We start from the raw sequence: 16,905 nt of genomic DNA, 5'->3' as shown, positions 1-16,905 counted from the left end.
TGGTGTGCATGTCCTTGTAGAGAACCTGCCTACCACACTCACACTTAACTCTCAGCTGACATCTAAACAAATTTAAAACAGTCTAAGAAATATGAAAGGAAGCTTCCCCAGTGGGGCAATTATCTGACAATGCTCAAGCGAAGCAATGGTACCAATGACCAAGTGGGGATTAGTCCCAGTGGATGCGCAACCTGTGTTGAGGCTGGCATAGAAAGAGTCCGAGGATCTTGTGCATACGTTCACCTTTATACCCAAACATAAACTACTTCATCACACTTCAGACATACTCCTTCAGAAGTTAAAGCTTTGGTACCCAGGCCAAACATCAGCAATGAAGACCCATCTCTTGTGAGTAATGTACCATTAATTTCAGTTAGGACTTTCAACCTCACCGGCGGAAAGATTGATAAAAAACTTGCAAGATGCAGAGAGAGCACACTGGAGTGGGGAAGGGTAGCGATCTGTGGTACTCTGTCCAGGTAGCATCTGATGGCTTCTTTCTGCTGTCAGGGTTAGATGGCTTTTGGGTAGATTGACTAATTCTTAATTTTTGCAGTAAGTGGAGCAGAAGGTCCAGATGACAAGGGCAGATCCCTGGAGGTAGCAGTTAGGAGCAAATTGCAGAGAAATGAGAAAACTTGGATCCCTAGCAGGTGAAGACGCACTACCAACACTGCCATTATTTTGGACACCCTGTGGGCTCTGGTGAAACAAAATCGGGGCTCTGAAATGATAAGAGTCTGGCTCCCATCAAGAAATGGAGCAATCTCCCTGATTGCTTCTATAGCTTTACATAATATGCATCTTGGAGATCTACACAACATATCTAATAGTCCTTCCTTGGCTGAGGAAGGAAGGACCAAATCATGACCATATGAAATTTTGCCCTGTTTACAAACATATTTGGATGACTCTGACCCACAATGGGTCTGAGGTCTCGTTTTCTTGGGTACTAAAATGAACTTCTAAGAAACTCTGGACTTTAACTGGTCTCCAGGGACAGGTTTGGCAACTCTTTCTTAGCAGCTTTGAACTGCTGCGAGTTCCCACTGACCGGGTGGAACATCGGAAACTTTTCTTTTACTGGAGAAAGAAAAAAAAAATGAATAGTTTCTGGAAATTACTTTTAGTACCAAAAAACTATTAGATTTAGCACCAGAAAAACTTGTATTTTTCCAGGCTTATGGGTGCATGGACAAGCACCCCCCCCCCCCGGCTACCTCCAGAGTGCAGCACTCATGTATCCCTTCAGGAGCACTGATGGGGCTTGTCTGTGAAGGGACTGTGAAAGCCTTGGTTGTGTGGTCAGCCTCTGCCTCCAAAGCGACGTCCACTCTAGTTACCTCCTCCTCTACGAAGGTTTTATCCCCAGAGCTGCCTTGGTAAAACCTCTGATTTGCAGAACCATAACTGCGTTCCAGCCTTCTGATTCCTAGAAAAGGTTCCCTATGCAGTGGAAAAACAAATTCCCACAGCACAGTTTTACCATCTTGCTGACTCCTGGTTAGTGCATCCTACCCTTGGGTTCAAAGAGTGGAACCATCAAAGGGGATATTACCAAAGAACTTCTTAAAGCCTTCCACAAAACCACAAAGACACTTCCAAGCATGCTGATACATTGTGATGCCAGGGCCTGCTGCCTAGCTGTGCCATCAGTTGCACTGGAAAGCAGTTGCATGACTGTTTGGAAGTAGACTGGTGGTAAAAAAGCTGCGAGTCCACAATCTTCTTAACATTCACAGGCAGATTATCTGAGACTTGGAAAGCTCTTTGGTCAGGTCTCTCTGGAATCTTGTAGCACGGATCAAATGATTCAGTGCTTTGAGTACAAAAGTCACTGAAACATATGTCCATTTTGCAAACCTGCCCACAGCCCTAGATTCACTGTTAGAGGAATGGACAAAGAAAATTTCTTCCAACAATTGCCTTTTTGCAGTTGCTACCACCATAATGTACAGCGGTAGGCCATTACTCCAATGCCTCCTATCTTCTGGGGCTGCCAAGGTCTTGTCAGATTTATTGGGGATTGGTTCCACCACTTCAGGGCCCTTCCTTGACATCATTAAGGCAGTGAGTGGTATTACCCAGGACAAAGCTGAGCTGGAAACAAAGGCTTCCAAGAATATGGACTTGTCAAGTGAATGCTTCTCTGTGGACCATTCCCATCTTTGTTTCATTAGTTCAAGAATAATCACCAAAGGTGGCATTCCAAGGGGGATCTACAGGAGCATTCACCTTCATCCAAATATAAGTCTTCAGTGAAAGACTATGGAGAGAAGTCTGTGTGCTTCCACTTGCACATCTCTATTATGAACAGATTCTGATGGGAGATCAGAAGGTTTTGAATCAGACTTGTAGGTAATATAGCATGGAGTCTTGGAAACATGTGGTACAGATTATCCCTGACAAAGCAATGGGAAGAAGCAGAATCCTGTTGAGGTTTAGATGAAAAAGAGCTGGAGGGCAGCTCCTTGTCCTTCAGATTTGCCAAAACCTTCGAGAAAGCTTTGAAGGCCGATGCTACAATTGATTCTGAAGGCCTCCTCTTATCAGAATATGAAAGATACTTCAGTTCCAATGCGCTTCTAACCCCCAACACCAATCTCAGATCCAGGCTATTGAGTACAGAGGCCTGGAGGGGAAAGGGTGGCAACAACTTTGGTGTTAACCCATATCCTCGAGCCCTGGCACCAAGGCTTTGGCTTCAAGTCTCTTCCAGGTCCAAATGTAAGGGAATCAAAAGAGAAAGGGATGCTGTTAAAGTAGTTTTGACTGGCTGAGCCAACAAAGGCACTCCAGAACAAGTCGGATCCAAAGTGTGGTACGTTCCCAGGGTACAGCACAGTGAGAACCCCAAGCTGGATTTGCATTCTGAGAAACTTCCACATCATCCTGTCAATGTCTTGTTTGTTTACGTTCCTGGATGACCAGGTAAGTAGACTCCAATGAAGGTGGTCGAGTATTTCCACTCTTGTAGTGTAGGGGAATGTAACCTCAGGCTCATTGGAAAGAAATGGGACCAAGGAGAAGAGGGATGGATCTGGCTTCCTAAGAGTTTTTGGATCTACCCTAAAAAAACAGTCTGACCTGGAAAATGTTTCCTGGACATTTCTGATCCTGCTTTGTCCAATCTTTTCTGACTCGCCTTTTCTATTGATTTGTTTTGATTTTTCCTTGGGTTTGTTTTTGTCCTGCTTCCTAGCTAGGGAAGCAGTAGCAGACAAAGATCCAGTAGAAATTTTTATTAATTCAGGATGTATATTTTCTCTCTCTGATTCTTTCATCCTGATTCTTAGTGCCAGCATTCTTCTCATGGTCACACAATCTAGTGGGTAGTACAATTTTAATTCAGCTAGTTTAGTAATCAACAAGTTGAAGCACTAATTACATATGAATGTGTATTAATAAAATTTCATTTTAATTAATATTTGTTCCCAGGTTGTTTGTTATAAAATAAGAATCAACCTTACTTTTTCTGCTTTAGACTGAAGATTGGGGGGGGGGGTGCATTTAAAGCAATTTTAAGGAATTCAGTGCATAGATATATGATAAAAAAATCAACAGGGCAGAGACTAAACTATTGAAATGTAGATGTTAGACTCTACCAGTTGTACATTACGATAAACATGGATCTACACAACCACCATACCCAATGATCCAGGATGAAAAGAAACAAAAAGCTGATGTGGAGGGAGGAAGCCATTGACTGCAAGTCAGTGTCAAGTGCCCTAGAACCAAAGGAGGTACAGGCTTGGCATTCAATATCAAAATCAGCAGTACCCACACAATGAAATGTAATCCCGAGGAGGAAGTTTTTGCCCACAGTCAGTACACTTTTTGAATCCCTATCAGACATAATATAGTTGTTAAACTAGATAACGTAAACTAACCACTAGAAAAAAAGGGCACTACAAAACAGACTAGAAAGGGTCGCTACTATGTCTTATAAGAAAAGAAACACAGTCTAAGTCATCTAATTAAGACTATAAACTACAAGCTAAGATTTAAATGCTATTCCACTATACTGGTAAAAGTACAGTTGCACAAATTCTTACCATAACAGTAGATGTCCCTCTCTTTACTGCTGCAGTATTCTTCACATGAGGGATCCCCTACTACGGGTGGCCCGATGTCCAGCCAGTATACCAAAGCCTTTTGGTTAATATGCCATATGTCAGTGGTGCACAACGTCCGGCCCTCGAAGCAACACCATCCGGCCCTCAGAGAGTAACCAAAAATGTTTAAAAGTGAAACAATGCTATACCTTACTTCAGTTATGCAAACTTTACAGCACGTGCTTACTTACCTGACTGCAGTTGCGCACACCTCTAATTTTAGCTGCAGAAGTAACTATTCTTTGCTGCTTATAACTTGGTCTGTAAACAGTAGTAACGTTCTGCAAGAGTTTGTAATAAGTCATGGCTGCAAGCCAGAATAAAGTTAAATGCAAAGTTCATGTAGCAAACAGGCAATTTGACTGCTGTCTTAAGTAAAAATGCCAGTCACCTGTACCTATTGTTAACCTGTAACGGACTTACTATGTTTAGAGGTGGCCCGCAGATGCATTAAGAATTCGTGTAGTGGCCCTCCCCAAAAAAAGGTTGTGCACCACTGCCATATGTCATATACAAGATGCCTGTGCAAGGAATAGGGAATAAAGGGGACGTCCAGATGCATCATCCTCAGAACTGGCAGCCCCAGGAGGAACCCAGCCCTAGGATACCAGTGGGTAACATACACATCCAGAGAGACAAAAGACAGGGGGGGGAGAGAGCAAATACTGCAACAGTGAAGAGAAGGACATCTATTGTTATGGTAAGATTTTACACAACTGTACTAGCTTTCCATTTCACTGCTGCAGTATTCTTAACATGGAGAGTGCAAAAGCACAGGAAGTAAACAGGGAGGAGGAAGGGTCAGAGAATTCTAGGAACCCATGAAGAATGGTCCTAGCAAAACCAGCTCTAGCCCTGGATATAACATCCAACTTGTAATGCTTGGTAAAGATATGCAATGAAGGCCAGGTAGCTGCCTCAAGGATAGAATTAGTACTCAAACCCTTGGGGGGGGGGGAGCACCAGGAGGCACAACCCTAGTAGAGTGAGCCTTTACCACACAAGGAAAGCTCTTAACATAAGAACAAAAAGAAATAACTTTAGAAATCAAAGAGGAAATAGTCTGCTTGAAAACTGCCATACTAATTATCTGGGATGAAAAACAAAAAAAGCAGATTTTCTAAAATCTTTAGTTTTGTCCAAATAAAACTGGAGTTGTCCATACACATGCAAAGTCTGCAAACACTGTCTCACTAGCTGATTGCAGAGACAGGAAAAAAGTGGGCAAATTAAATGATTAAGAGACAACTTTTTCACCACCTTGGGCATAAAAGAAGGATTGGCACAAAGAAACACTGTCCCTATGAAAAAAACAAAAAAGTAGGAAAAGCTATAAGGGCTTGCAGCTCAGACACCTGTCTGGCAGAAGTAAGGGCCAACAAAGGAACAGTCTTCCAAGAACAATGCTGTACGGAAGCTGAAGCTGCAGGCTCAAAAGGATCCGGAGTCAATTTCTCCAAAACAAAAGTAAGGTCCCAGGAAGGAGGAACAGGTTTCCTGGGAGGTCTAATATGAAGGACGCCTTTAAGAAACGGTCTGGCCTCAAACCTAAACCCAAAGGAGGAGTTAAAGACATTCAAGCAGAAACAGCTGAGATGTGGGCTTGAATAGAAGAATATGCCAACCCAGCATACAGCAATTCACACAAACAAGAACCAAAGAAACATCCACAGTAAGCGGGTCCAGGTTATGAGAAAGACACCAAACAAAAAACCTTCAATTTGGACAAGTTGAATTTCCTAGTAGTGGGTTTCCTGGCATTCTGCAGAACCCGAAGCATGTCCTTGGAAAAAAGGTGCCTATAGGGAATCAAAATCCTATCACTCACAGTGTCATCTAAAGTGTGGACAGTTGGGGATGGATGAGAGATACCTTGTCTTGTGTGAAAAGCTCCACCCTGTGACTTAACTTGTGATGATTGCCCTTGGCTATGTGCAGAAGAGGGAACTAATGCTGTCTGGGCCAACAAGATTTTGGAAGCATTCTGTTTTACCTTGCACAGGCCTTGAGTAATGAGTGGAAGGGGAGGGGAAAGCATAGAGAAACATCACCTTTTTGAAAAAGGCAGGGTGTCCACCTTCCAAGGCCAGAGGACATGGAGTCCTGGCACAAAACTGAGGAGCTGCCTGTTCAGAGGTGAGGCAAAGATCTACTTGAGGAATATTGAACTGGTGAATAATGTCCAGATATACATCGCTGTGAAGCATCCACTCATGAGACTGCGTTATGGACCTGCTCAGGGAGTCTGTCACAAAATTCTAACCTGAAGGAATGTACAATGCCTTAAGTGTGACTTGGTACTCAACCGCTAACTCCCATACCTGAAGTGCGAATCTGCAAAGCAGCCCCCCCCGTTTGATGATGTACCACATCAATGTGGTGTTGTCTACAAAGATCTTTAGGAGAAAACAGAGGATGAAAAGTAGTGGGTGCAACAGAAGAGCTCGCATCTCCTTGACACTGCTATGCTCTTTCTGCTGCAGAGGAGACCAAAGGCCTTGAACCTTCAGGTTTCCGAAGGAAGCTCCCCAACCCCTGTCAGTCTATGAACAGCTCCTGAGAGGGAAGCGGGGGTTGAAAGTGAAGCCTTGGATTCAAAGTCAGTTGGTGAATCCACCACTGAAATTCCAACTTGCGATATGGAAGAGGAGAGAACGCAAACTCTAGAGGATGAGCATTTTAAAGCCAAACTGACTTTGGATACCACTGAAGCTTTCTCATGTGCAATCTGGTAAACAGAAGCGTAGGGATGGTGGATGCCATGAATCCCAGAGCCCTTAGAAATTCCCTGGCTGAAATCAAGGCCAGGGGAATAAGGGTATGAAAAAAATAAAACCAGAGTCAAAGCCTTGGGAGGAGGCAGGGATGCTAGCATATGAACGGTCTGGATCCTGCATCCCAGAAAAACACAATCCCGTGATAGAGTCAGGAAGGACTTTTGAAAATTTACAGTAAACCCCAGGCTTTGCAACAGAATGATGACCCACTTATGGTGCTGTAAAAGAATCTCTGGAGAGGCGGCTCGAATAACAGGTCATCTAAGGAAAGACCTGAATGCCCTTGAGCCTTCAAAAAAGCAATTACAGGAGCTACTTGGGGCAGTAAACAGGCCAAAGGGCAAAGCCAAGAACTGAAAATGCCAGGAAGCAGTAAAACTCGAAACCTTCCTGAAAAAGGGATGAATAGGCATATGGAGGTAAGCATCCTTGAGATCCAGAGAAATCATAAAAGCCTGAGGAAGAAGAGGAGGAAACAAAGTCTGAAGGGGTAACATTCGAAAGGAAGGAACCTTCAGAAAAGTATTTTGGTGAGAAAGACAGAATGAGTCTCCAAGTGCCCTCTTTCCTGAGGACCAATAAAACCCCTTCCCCCTTTGAGCAGCTGAAACCTCTTGAATAGTTCCCTGAATCAAAAGACCCTGAAGCACCTCGGGAAAACAGCTCAACTGGTCTTGAGGTGGCTGAGGAATGCCCACAAGGGGGGGGGGGGCTTTCCAAACCATGAACTACCCCTGGAAAATAATGGAAAGAACCCAGGAATCCTGGGTTATGCTTAACTGGACAGGAAGAGACAGAAAAACAATGTGAGAGAGGAATATGGTTGGGAAGAATTGGATAGTCAAGGACAGCACAGGGTTTATCGGGAAAGGAAGGCTTCTGAGCAGAAGTGGTCTGTGTAGACTTGGGGGAACCCTCTTCCCACACTTCTTGCTTTTATGACGATGAAGAAACTGTCTTCTAACAAAGACCAGTTTATAACAATGGTTTCTCTGGAACTTTGGTACAGCACTGGGGAAACAAAAATGTTTCAGGTCCTGTAACTCCTTGCATTTCTCCTTCAGTGACTAACAAATCAGCTGCAGCAGCAAACATGTGTTGCCCAGAACAGCATCTATCAACTTAGTCTTATTATTAGGCAGAGATTGAAGGCAAAGCCAGGAATATTTCCTGAACACAGAGCCAGAAGCAGCATCCCTAGAGGATGCATCTGCTGTATCATAACTACATTTAATAGAATGGTGAGCTACATGAAGAGAAGCCCTTAACAGGGACAAGACAAGTCTTTCCCTCAGAATCAGAAGATAAGTAACCTGGCAAGCCCGAGAAAGGAGAGCCAAAACATATTTGGTCATATCAGCCCAATAGTTAACAGCCCGAAAGGCTACGGTGGCTGAAGTATAAAAACAATTTTACCCAGCCTTTCCATAGTCCTGCTGTCTTTACTGCCTTTTACCAAACTTCTTCCTTCTGATAATTTAGGCTTGTCTGATGACACAGAAACCACCAAATGATCACAGTAGGACACAAGAATTTGCAGTTATTGGGAACTTTATAAAACCAATCTTTTTTTTAGGAGCAGGAGCTGGAATGCAGAAAAGGCATCCAAATAAAGCAGCCAAAACAGGAGGAAAAGGAGAGGGTCTAAGATTCCCTTTGAAGGAGCTCATAAGTATCTCCTCCCCACTTCAGAAACTTGGGAACAATCTAATTTCATGAATTCCATCATCCTGGCAATAGCATCTCCACAGGAAATCTCAAAAAGAGATTTATGGCTAGCAGACTCCTCTTACCTCTGAACAATAATCCAAAGGGGAAGGAATCTGGGTAGAATAGGCCAGGGATTCCTCATTAGAATCCTCTTCCTCTTCAGAGGAATCCTGATCCCTAGACATTTTGAGGGGAGGAAAACCAAGGAGTAACTGAGACAGACAGACTTTGAAAAGGCTTCAAGGCCATAACATTGAACAAACCCTGTGTAAAATTCTGCCATTCACTTTAAGGGTCCTTGGAAGCAGAAGAAATATGTTGGCTTTTGCTTCTTCTTTAAAGGGATGTTTGCCTTATGACAAGAAGGCTCTGATGCTGGCTTACACTCAGTCAGGATTGTCTCCCTAACGAGTATCTGAGGAACCCCCCTATTTCCTTCAGTGATAATCAGCCATAGTTCCCCCAGATTCCAAAGCAGATGTTTGGAAGGCCTCAGTGGACATGAGGCTGGATCCATGCTGGCTTCCAAACCAGCTGCATCAGAGGAATCCAGCCCAGAAAACGGATGATCCTCCGGTCTTTAACCAGCCTCGAGAGACATCCAGTGGAGGAGGCACAACTGAAGAAGACCTTTTTTGGTCTTCAAAGATGGCTGACCCACATGGGAGTACCTTCCATAGTGTCTTTCACTAAAAGCTTAAGACATTGGTTTTCAAGATAAATGCTGAGAGGAACGACTACTATGCAAGGTCTTTGGAACAAAAGCCTGGCAAATAGTACAGGACGTATTGTTTAGGAGTTTCTCATGACCAAACAAGCACTGCTTGCGAAGGTCTTTCTGGGGAAATCTGTATCCCACACTGGCATTTACCCCCTTTTGCATGACATGAAACCCCACAAATACTAAAAGCAAGAAAGGAGAAGTCAAAAAAACTCCAATGGGGCACTTAACTGAACAGCTATGCAACCAAAGGTGGATCAGATTTGGACTGATGGAAAAGATGTCCTGAGGCTGACACTTCCTGAAGTCACCTTTATGCCCTATGTCTTGCACTGAGAGCATACTTGTGATACGTAGTCCTATGGTGAAGTGGAGGAATTGCGGGTAGAGGTCAGAGGCCTTGATCAGAGAAGCTTCAGAATCCGTGCAAAGGTGTCATCAGATAATCCACCTGCTGAATCAGATGAATAGACAACATTGGATCCTATATTTGTTAATTTCCTTCTTGCCTCTAGGGGCTACCCCAGTCATCTTATCAGATTACTTCCCTATACTGAGATTCCCTGGGCTCATACTTCATTCACAAATTATGGGAAATCCCAATCAAGAAGCATCAGAAATTAGTGACTGACTTAAAAACGGAGTACCGTGAGCAAAATCTTAAGGAGCATCTCTCCCATCTCTCAGGTTACTATGCATGGTCATCTCAGGCTTTTAGTGAATTCCTATCACAAACTGTACCTAAGATGAGTTTTTTCACTAACTATACTTCTTCCATTGATAGTACTGATAGAATTTTAAAATTACTAGTACATTTTACATGGTGATGTCCTCCTAAAACAGAATTTGGGTACTAGTCTCAAAACCAGTTAAAGGAACTCCCCAAGCTTAACGGATCATTCTGTACATTATGACATTCCCAGACTAAGACAGTGAAACAGTCTACCAATCTACATGAGCTGTCAGGTTCATCTCTACAGACAGAGGCACAGCTAGGGCAGGGTGAAGGGCACAAGGTGTCAGGGGTCACAATTAGATGTCAACTGGGTGGTAGTACAGTACCACCATTCAGAAATGAATGCAGATACGGCATTCACAGTGAGGGCTAAATCACTTCAGTGTGTAGCAGAATGTACTACTAGCATTCAGAATTCCACGTCTGTCAGTCTACAGTTGTGGTCAGGGATGAAGTGCAAACGCACTCCATGTGCGGTATTTAAAACTAGAACAAGCCAAATGTTAAACTAAGCTCTTCCATACAAACTTACAAGGAAGAACTTTTTTACTGATTCTCATCTTTGAGGGAGAGAACATTTAGGGTTAAACCTGTCGCATTATGTGCCAATGAACGCATTTGTAATGCAACAAGACAGTCTGAGACTATGTATGGCATTAGATGTCCCTGCTACTATGTTGGCCAACCTACCTGAAAAATGTGTATTTTGTAACGTAAGGGATATTTGGAATACCTCAAAGGTTACCATAGTGGCAACACATTTTAGTCAGGCACAATCATGACCATCAGTTATTCAGATTTTTTTTAATCATGTATACAGGAAACTCTGAATGGTATTTAAATGCGTCACATGTAATACAAAGAAAGAAGCCTAGTTCATATTTACTTTTGGCAAATTACATAATGAAGGACTACATCAGGAATCAAAATGTTTAAATATTTATATTGGTTTTCTAAACTTTTTTTTTTTTATACATGCACATTTTCTTTATTTTTATTCATTCAGGATGTATATTGTCTCTATTTGACTCATTCTTTCACCTTGATTCTTAGTGCCAGCAGTTTCCTAATGGTACAAAAAAAAAAGTGTAAGAAACTTCTCTGTGTGGAAGACTTTCAGTCCATATATTTCTAGCTAATCACTGTATAATAATCAGATCAGGCAATAGTAGTAGAAGTAGCGATCAAACTTGACTTAAGTCGAAACAAAAGACAACAAAAATAGAAAATATATAATTGTACAGCATTACTAAGTATTCTAAAATAATTCAAGCAAGGCAGGCAGTCTGTTTCCAGTCGAAAATCCTTTACTAAGTACACAGACAAGCGATCCAAGTAAAACAGAGTAATTTCCTCACAGGCTTTATATATATATATATATATATATATATATATATATATATATATATATATACACACACACATATATACACGCACTTTTTATCAGGCATGGGAGTGGTTTATTGTGCTGTAAAACAAAGTGTTATTGGTACACGTTAAATTCATATCCCTTCTCCCATCGGTGTGACATTCGAGCTGGTCCTGCCCTGCTTAGTAGCTGTCATAATAATATATAACCCTTATGTACTTTAAATAAAATGTATAATGAAGTGGTACCTCTTATTTACCCAGATTATTAAGTCTGTGATTTTATCCAAGACAATATACTACATGGCTGGAAATATATCAACCTTAGCTCATTTGGCAATCAAATTATATATATATATATATATATATATTATATATATTATATATATATATTATATATATTATATATATATATATATTATATATATATATATACAATATATATATATATATATTAAATATATATATATATATATATATATATATATATATATATATACACACACACACACACACACATATACATTTTGCATGTAAAAATTAATTTTTATTTTCATAACCTATTAAAGATCGCTTTAGTCCTTCTAGACTTCAAGTCTGTGTACAAGAACCCTAAAAACAATCTATAAAAATATATATAATTGTATAATTAGGCAGTATTGTTATTGCACATCATTTTGAATAAAGTGGAAAAAAGAACCAGAAAAAAAGAAAAAGAAAAAATGTAAGAAAGATGATGGAAAAAATATACACTTAAATTACAACTGATTTAAAACTGTATTTAAAACCAACTGGTAGAATAAAATAAATACAATTAGTCATGTAAACAATGTGGCAATTTTCTAAGTTCCAGTGCACTTTTAATTGAACAGTAGTAGTTTAGTCCAGGCTTCCTAAAAGAGTTCAGCTTTAATTGCCACAAGTTCATGTTTCTCCACAATATTCAGGATGTCTCCTTCAAGATCACCCATGTCTATGCGATCCAGGATCTGGAACTTAAACCTGTGTGTCTTTTATGAAGAGAAAGGCATTTGACTAGTGCATTTTTAAATCCAGAGCAGATTTCTGACAGATGACATGAAATCCTACGCTTGAGTTTATTTACAGTCTTGCCCACATAGAATGCATCATATGCATTGCACTGTGCCGTGTAAATTACTTTTGTAGTGTTACAGTCAACCCCTGCACTGGTTTTAATGATTTTCTTTAAATAAGGGCAATAAAAACCATCATCTTGCTGTATAAATATACAAAATGTACAATTAGTTTCACATCTTTTATTGTGCTTCTCATATGGTCTAGGTTTAAATTCAACAAAACTTCTAATGTTCCTGGCCTTCCTATAAACAAATGATGGGGCTTCACCTAAGATGTTAATCAGAAAAGGATTTCCTGTGACAATGTCCTAGTTACCTTCAATAATATTTTTGATACTGTGATAATCCAAGGTGAAATCTGCTCTGGATGTAAAAATAATTCACTAGCCAAACACCTTTCTCGTCAAAAAAGACAGAGGTTTTAAGTTCCAGATCCTGGATCGCATAGACATGGGTGATCTTGGAGGAGACATCACGAATATTCTGAAGAAACATGAACTCGTGGCAATTAAAGCTAAACTATTTTAGGAAGCCTGGACTAAACTACTACTGTTCAATTAAAAGTGCACTGGAACTTAGAAAATTGCCACATTGTTTACATGACTAATTGTATTTTATTCTACCAGTTGGTTTTAAATACAGTTTTAAATCAGTTGCAATTTAAGTGTATATTTTGTTTCCATCATCATACATACATTTTTTCTTAGTTTTTCTGGTTCCTTTTTCCACTTTATTCAAAATGATGTGCGATAACAATACTAACTAATTATACAATTATATATATTTTTATAGATTGTTTTTAGGGTTCTTGTGCACAGACCTGAAGAAGTCTAGGACGACGAAAGCGATCTTTGTTAATAGGTTATGAAAATAGAAATTGATTTTTACATGCAAAATGTATATGTATATTTATATTTTTTGATTGCTAAATGAACTAAGGTTGATATATTTCCAGCCATGTAGTATATTGTCTTGGATAAAATCACAGACTTAATCTACTTAATAATCTGGTTAAATAAGACGTACATCATTATACATTTTATTTAAAATACGTAAGAGTTATATATTATGATAGCTACTAAAGCAGGGCAGGACCAGCTCGAATGTCACACTGATGGGGGAAGGGATGTGAATTTAACGTGTACCAATGACACTGTTTTACAGCACAATAAACCACTCCCATGCCTGATAAAAAGTGTGTATATATATATATATATATATATATATATATATATATATATATATATATATATTTAGAAAGCTTGTGAGGAAATTTTCACTCTATTTTTGTTTTACTTCGATCGCTTGCCTGTGTACTTAAAGGATTTTCGACTGGAAACAGACTGCCTGCCTTGCTTGGATTACTTTCAAATACTTAGTAATGCTGTACAATTATATATTTTCTATTATTTTTTGTTTTGTTTTCACTTAAGAAGAGTTTAAGCTTGCTACTTCTATTACTATTGTCTGATCTGAATATACAGTGATTAAAGTACAGTTTTGTACCTACCATAAATGTAGATGTTCGAGTGCTAATACAGCTGCAGTCATAACAGATGGGTTTTCCTGCCGTCAGGCGAATCCTCGGTCGGCAGAATTCCAAAGTCTAGGTCCAGCGTCGGATGTCGTTGCTTCTTCCCTGACATCAGTGCGACAGGGGTATAAAAGAACCAGCCGACGCCATTTTCTTCAGTTTTTCTTGCCCCAGATGTCAGGTGCCCCCAGAAGGAAGGCAATACATAAATTTAGTTAACAATGCAATGCAATATAATCAAAAAACAGTAGTTGCAAGCAAATACACCATAAAAGAATACCCCAATCAGGTTGTACGAGGAGGTGTTAGCCATTAGGCCTGTCCCAAGAGGGGAAGGAGGGAGGGAAACCTGGACTGCAGCTGTATTGGCACTCAAACATCTACATTTATGGTAGGTACAAAACTGTACTATGTTCATCGTGCATACAGCTGCAGTCATAACAGATGGGTAGAATACCAAAGCTAAAAAAAAGGGGTGGTAGGCACTAGGTGGAACTAGGAGGAGCCAGGATGCCCTGCAAGACTGCAGTGGCAAAGCCTGCTCTAGATTTGGAGTATAATGGTAGGTGATAGTGCTTGGAGAAAGTATGTACAGAATTCCAAGTGGCTGCTTCCAAAATATCTTTGGTAGGAACCCCCCCTGAGGAAAGCTGCAGAGGTAGCTTTGGCCCTTGTGGAGTGAGATCTGATGCTTGCAGGTACAGTTTTACCATGAAAAGAGTAACAAAACGTATGCAGTGGGCTATCCATTTTGAGATTGTCTGTTTGGAAATAGGCTTCCCTTGAGCTCCTGTAGCATAGGACACAAAGAGTTGCTCTGATTTTCTGAAAGGCTTTGTTCTGTCCAAATAGTAACGTGGCTGTCTGTGAATGTCCAAGGAATGTAGTAGTCTCTCCCCTTTGTTTTGAGGATTAGGGTAAAAGGTAGGTAAGTGGATAGCCTGATTCAAGGCTACCCTGGATACTACCTTTGGCATAAAGGAAGGATTGGTTTGTAAGGAAACTCTGTCCTGATGGAAAATGATGAAAGGCTGCACAGCCAGGAGGGCTTGTAGTTCCAAAACCCTGCGAGCTGAGGTGATAGCCAGAAGGAAGGCTGTTTTCCAGGACAAATATTGTAGTTCTGTTGAAGCAGCTGGCTCAAAAGGAGGCAAGGTCAGTTTTTCTAGAATAAAATTGAGGTCCCAAGCAGGTACTGGTTGTTTCCTTGGGGGTTTTATATTCTTAGCCCCTCTGAGGAACTGTCTTAAGAGGGGGTGAGAGAATAAAGGAGGATCAGTGTTGTATTCTGCAGAAATGGCTGAGGCATGGATTTTGATGGAGGAGAATGAAAGTCCACTGCTTAGCATCTCAGTCAGGTACTGTAATATTTGAGGTAAATTCAGTATTCCAGGATTCTGACCCTTTTTCTCATTCCAGGCACAAAACCGTTTCCATTTTGCGGAGTAGGCTTTTCTAGTAGAAGGCCTTCTGGCCTCCAAAATGACATCCTGCACCTCCTTGGAGAGTAGGGTCTGTTGCGAATTTAAAGAATCTTCTACGCGGCTAGATTGAGTGTTTTCAGCTGACTGTGAAGAGTTTTGAAGTTGTGCTGAGTCAGTAGAAGAGGCATTAAAGGCAGGATCCATGGTGGGGAATGCATCAGGCTCCTCAGTAGTGGGTACCAGTGTTGTCTTGGCCAGTCTGGAGCAATGAGAATCATCTTTGGTCTGTCTGCTCTGGTTTTTAATAGAACTTTGGGCAGCAGAGGAAGAGGTGGGAAAGGCATAAACTGTCATTGTTGTCCAACTGAAAGAGTGCGTCCACTTTCCAGGCCTGTGGATGAAAGGTCCTTGAGCAGAATTTTGCCAATTGGTGATTTCTGTGGGAGGCAGAGAGATCTATGTCTGGCCTTCCCCATGCTTGAATTATCTTTGTAAAAACTTGAGGATGCAACTTCCATTCGTGTGGATCTGTCATATTTCTGCTTAGGTTGTCTGCCAGCGTGTTTTCCTTGCCTGGCAGGTACTGTGCTTGAAGTTCGATTTGCAATTCCAGAGCCATGTTCCAAAGAGACATGGCTAGCCTGCATAGGGGGTATGAATGGGTTCCTCCCTGTTTATGTACCACATTACTGTGGTGTTGTCTGTCCTTATCAATAGCTGGCCTGGATGCAGCAGGTCTTTGAAAGCTATAATAGCATTTATTACTGCTAGCATTTCCTTTTGATTGATGTGTAGGTGCTTTTCTTTTTGGGACCATTTGCTCTCAATGCACTGATCTGTCATGTGCGCCCCCAGGCGTAGTCCGAGGCGTCTGTTGTGATGACTTGATTTGCTTGAGGCTTGCAGAATGGGAGACCTGTGTTTCTTTGGCATGCTTGAGCCCACCACAGAAATTCATTTTGAAGACATGGAATCAGTGGTATTATTGTTTCCAAACTGTGGCTGTGTTGAGACCATAGTTTTTTTAGGTACCATTGAAGTTTCCTCATATGCAGCTTTGCACATGGGATTAGCAGGATGCAAGATGCCATGAATCCCAGAGCCTGCAGGATTTTCCTTGCAGTCAGCCTGGTGAAAGTTGCCAGTTTTCTGGAGTACTGAGTTAGTTGCCCTTGTTTCTCTGGCGTGAGGTAGGCCATCTGGGTATTTGTATTCAAGCTGGCACCCAGGAAAATTATTGTTTGCGAGGGCATTAGCCTTGATTTCTTTTTGTTGACTGTGTATCCCAGAGAATTCAACAACATTATTACAAACGCCAGATGTTTCAGAAGTATGTGCTTGCTGTCCGCTTGGATCAGGCAGTCGTCCAAATATGGGTATATTTGTATCCCTTGAAGTCTGCAGTAGGCAATTACTGATGCCA

The 16,905-nt window shown here is 41.1% G+C and overlaps 1 protein-coding gene across 1 annotated transcript in view; it reads right to left on the bottom strand.

Annotated features, from left to right (window-relative positions):
* Positions 1–16,905, bottom strand: part of PSMA3 (proteasome 20S subunit alpha 3) — a 496,948-nt gene that overhangs the window by 385,624 nt on the left and 94,419 nt on the right. The gene's annotated exons all lie outside the window — the stretch shown is intronic.

The sequence above is a fragment of the Protopterus annectens genome, chromosome 6.part0 (genome assembly GCF_019279795.1).
Source record: "Protopterus annectens isolate FY-2018-M chromosome 6.part0, PAN1.0, whole genome shotgun sequence".
NCBI classification, from domain to species: domain Eukaryota; kingdom Metazoa; phylum Chordata; order Ceratodontiformes; family Protopteridae; genus Protopterus; species Protopterus annectens.
This window is presented reverse-complemented; position numbering and strand designations above follow the sequence as displayed.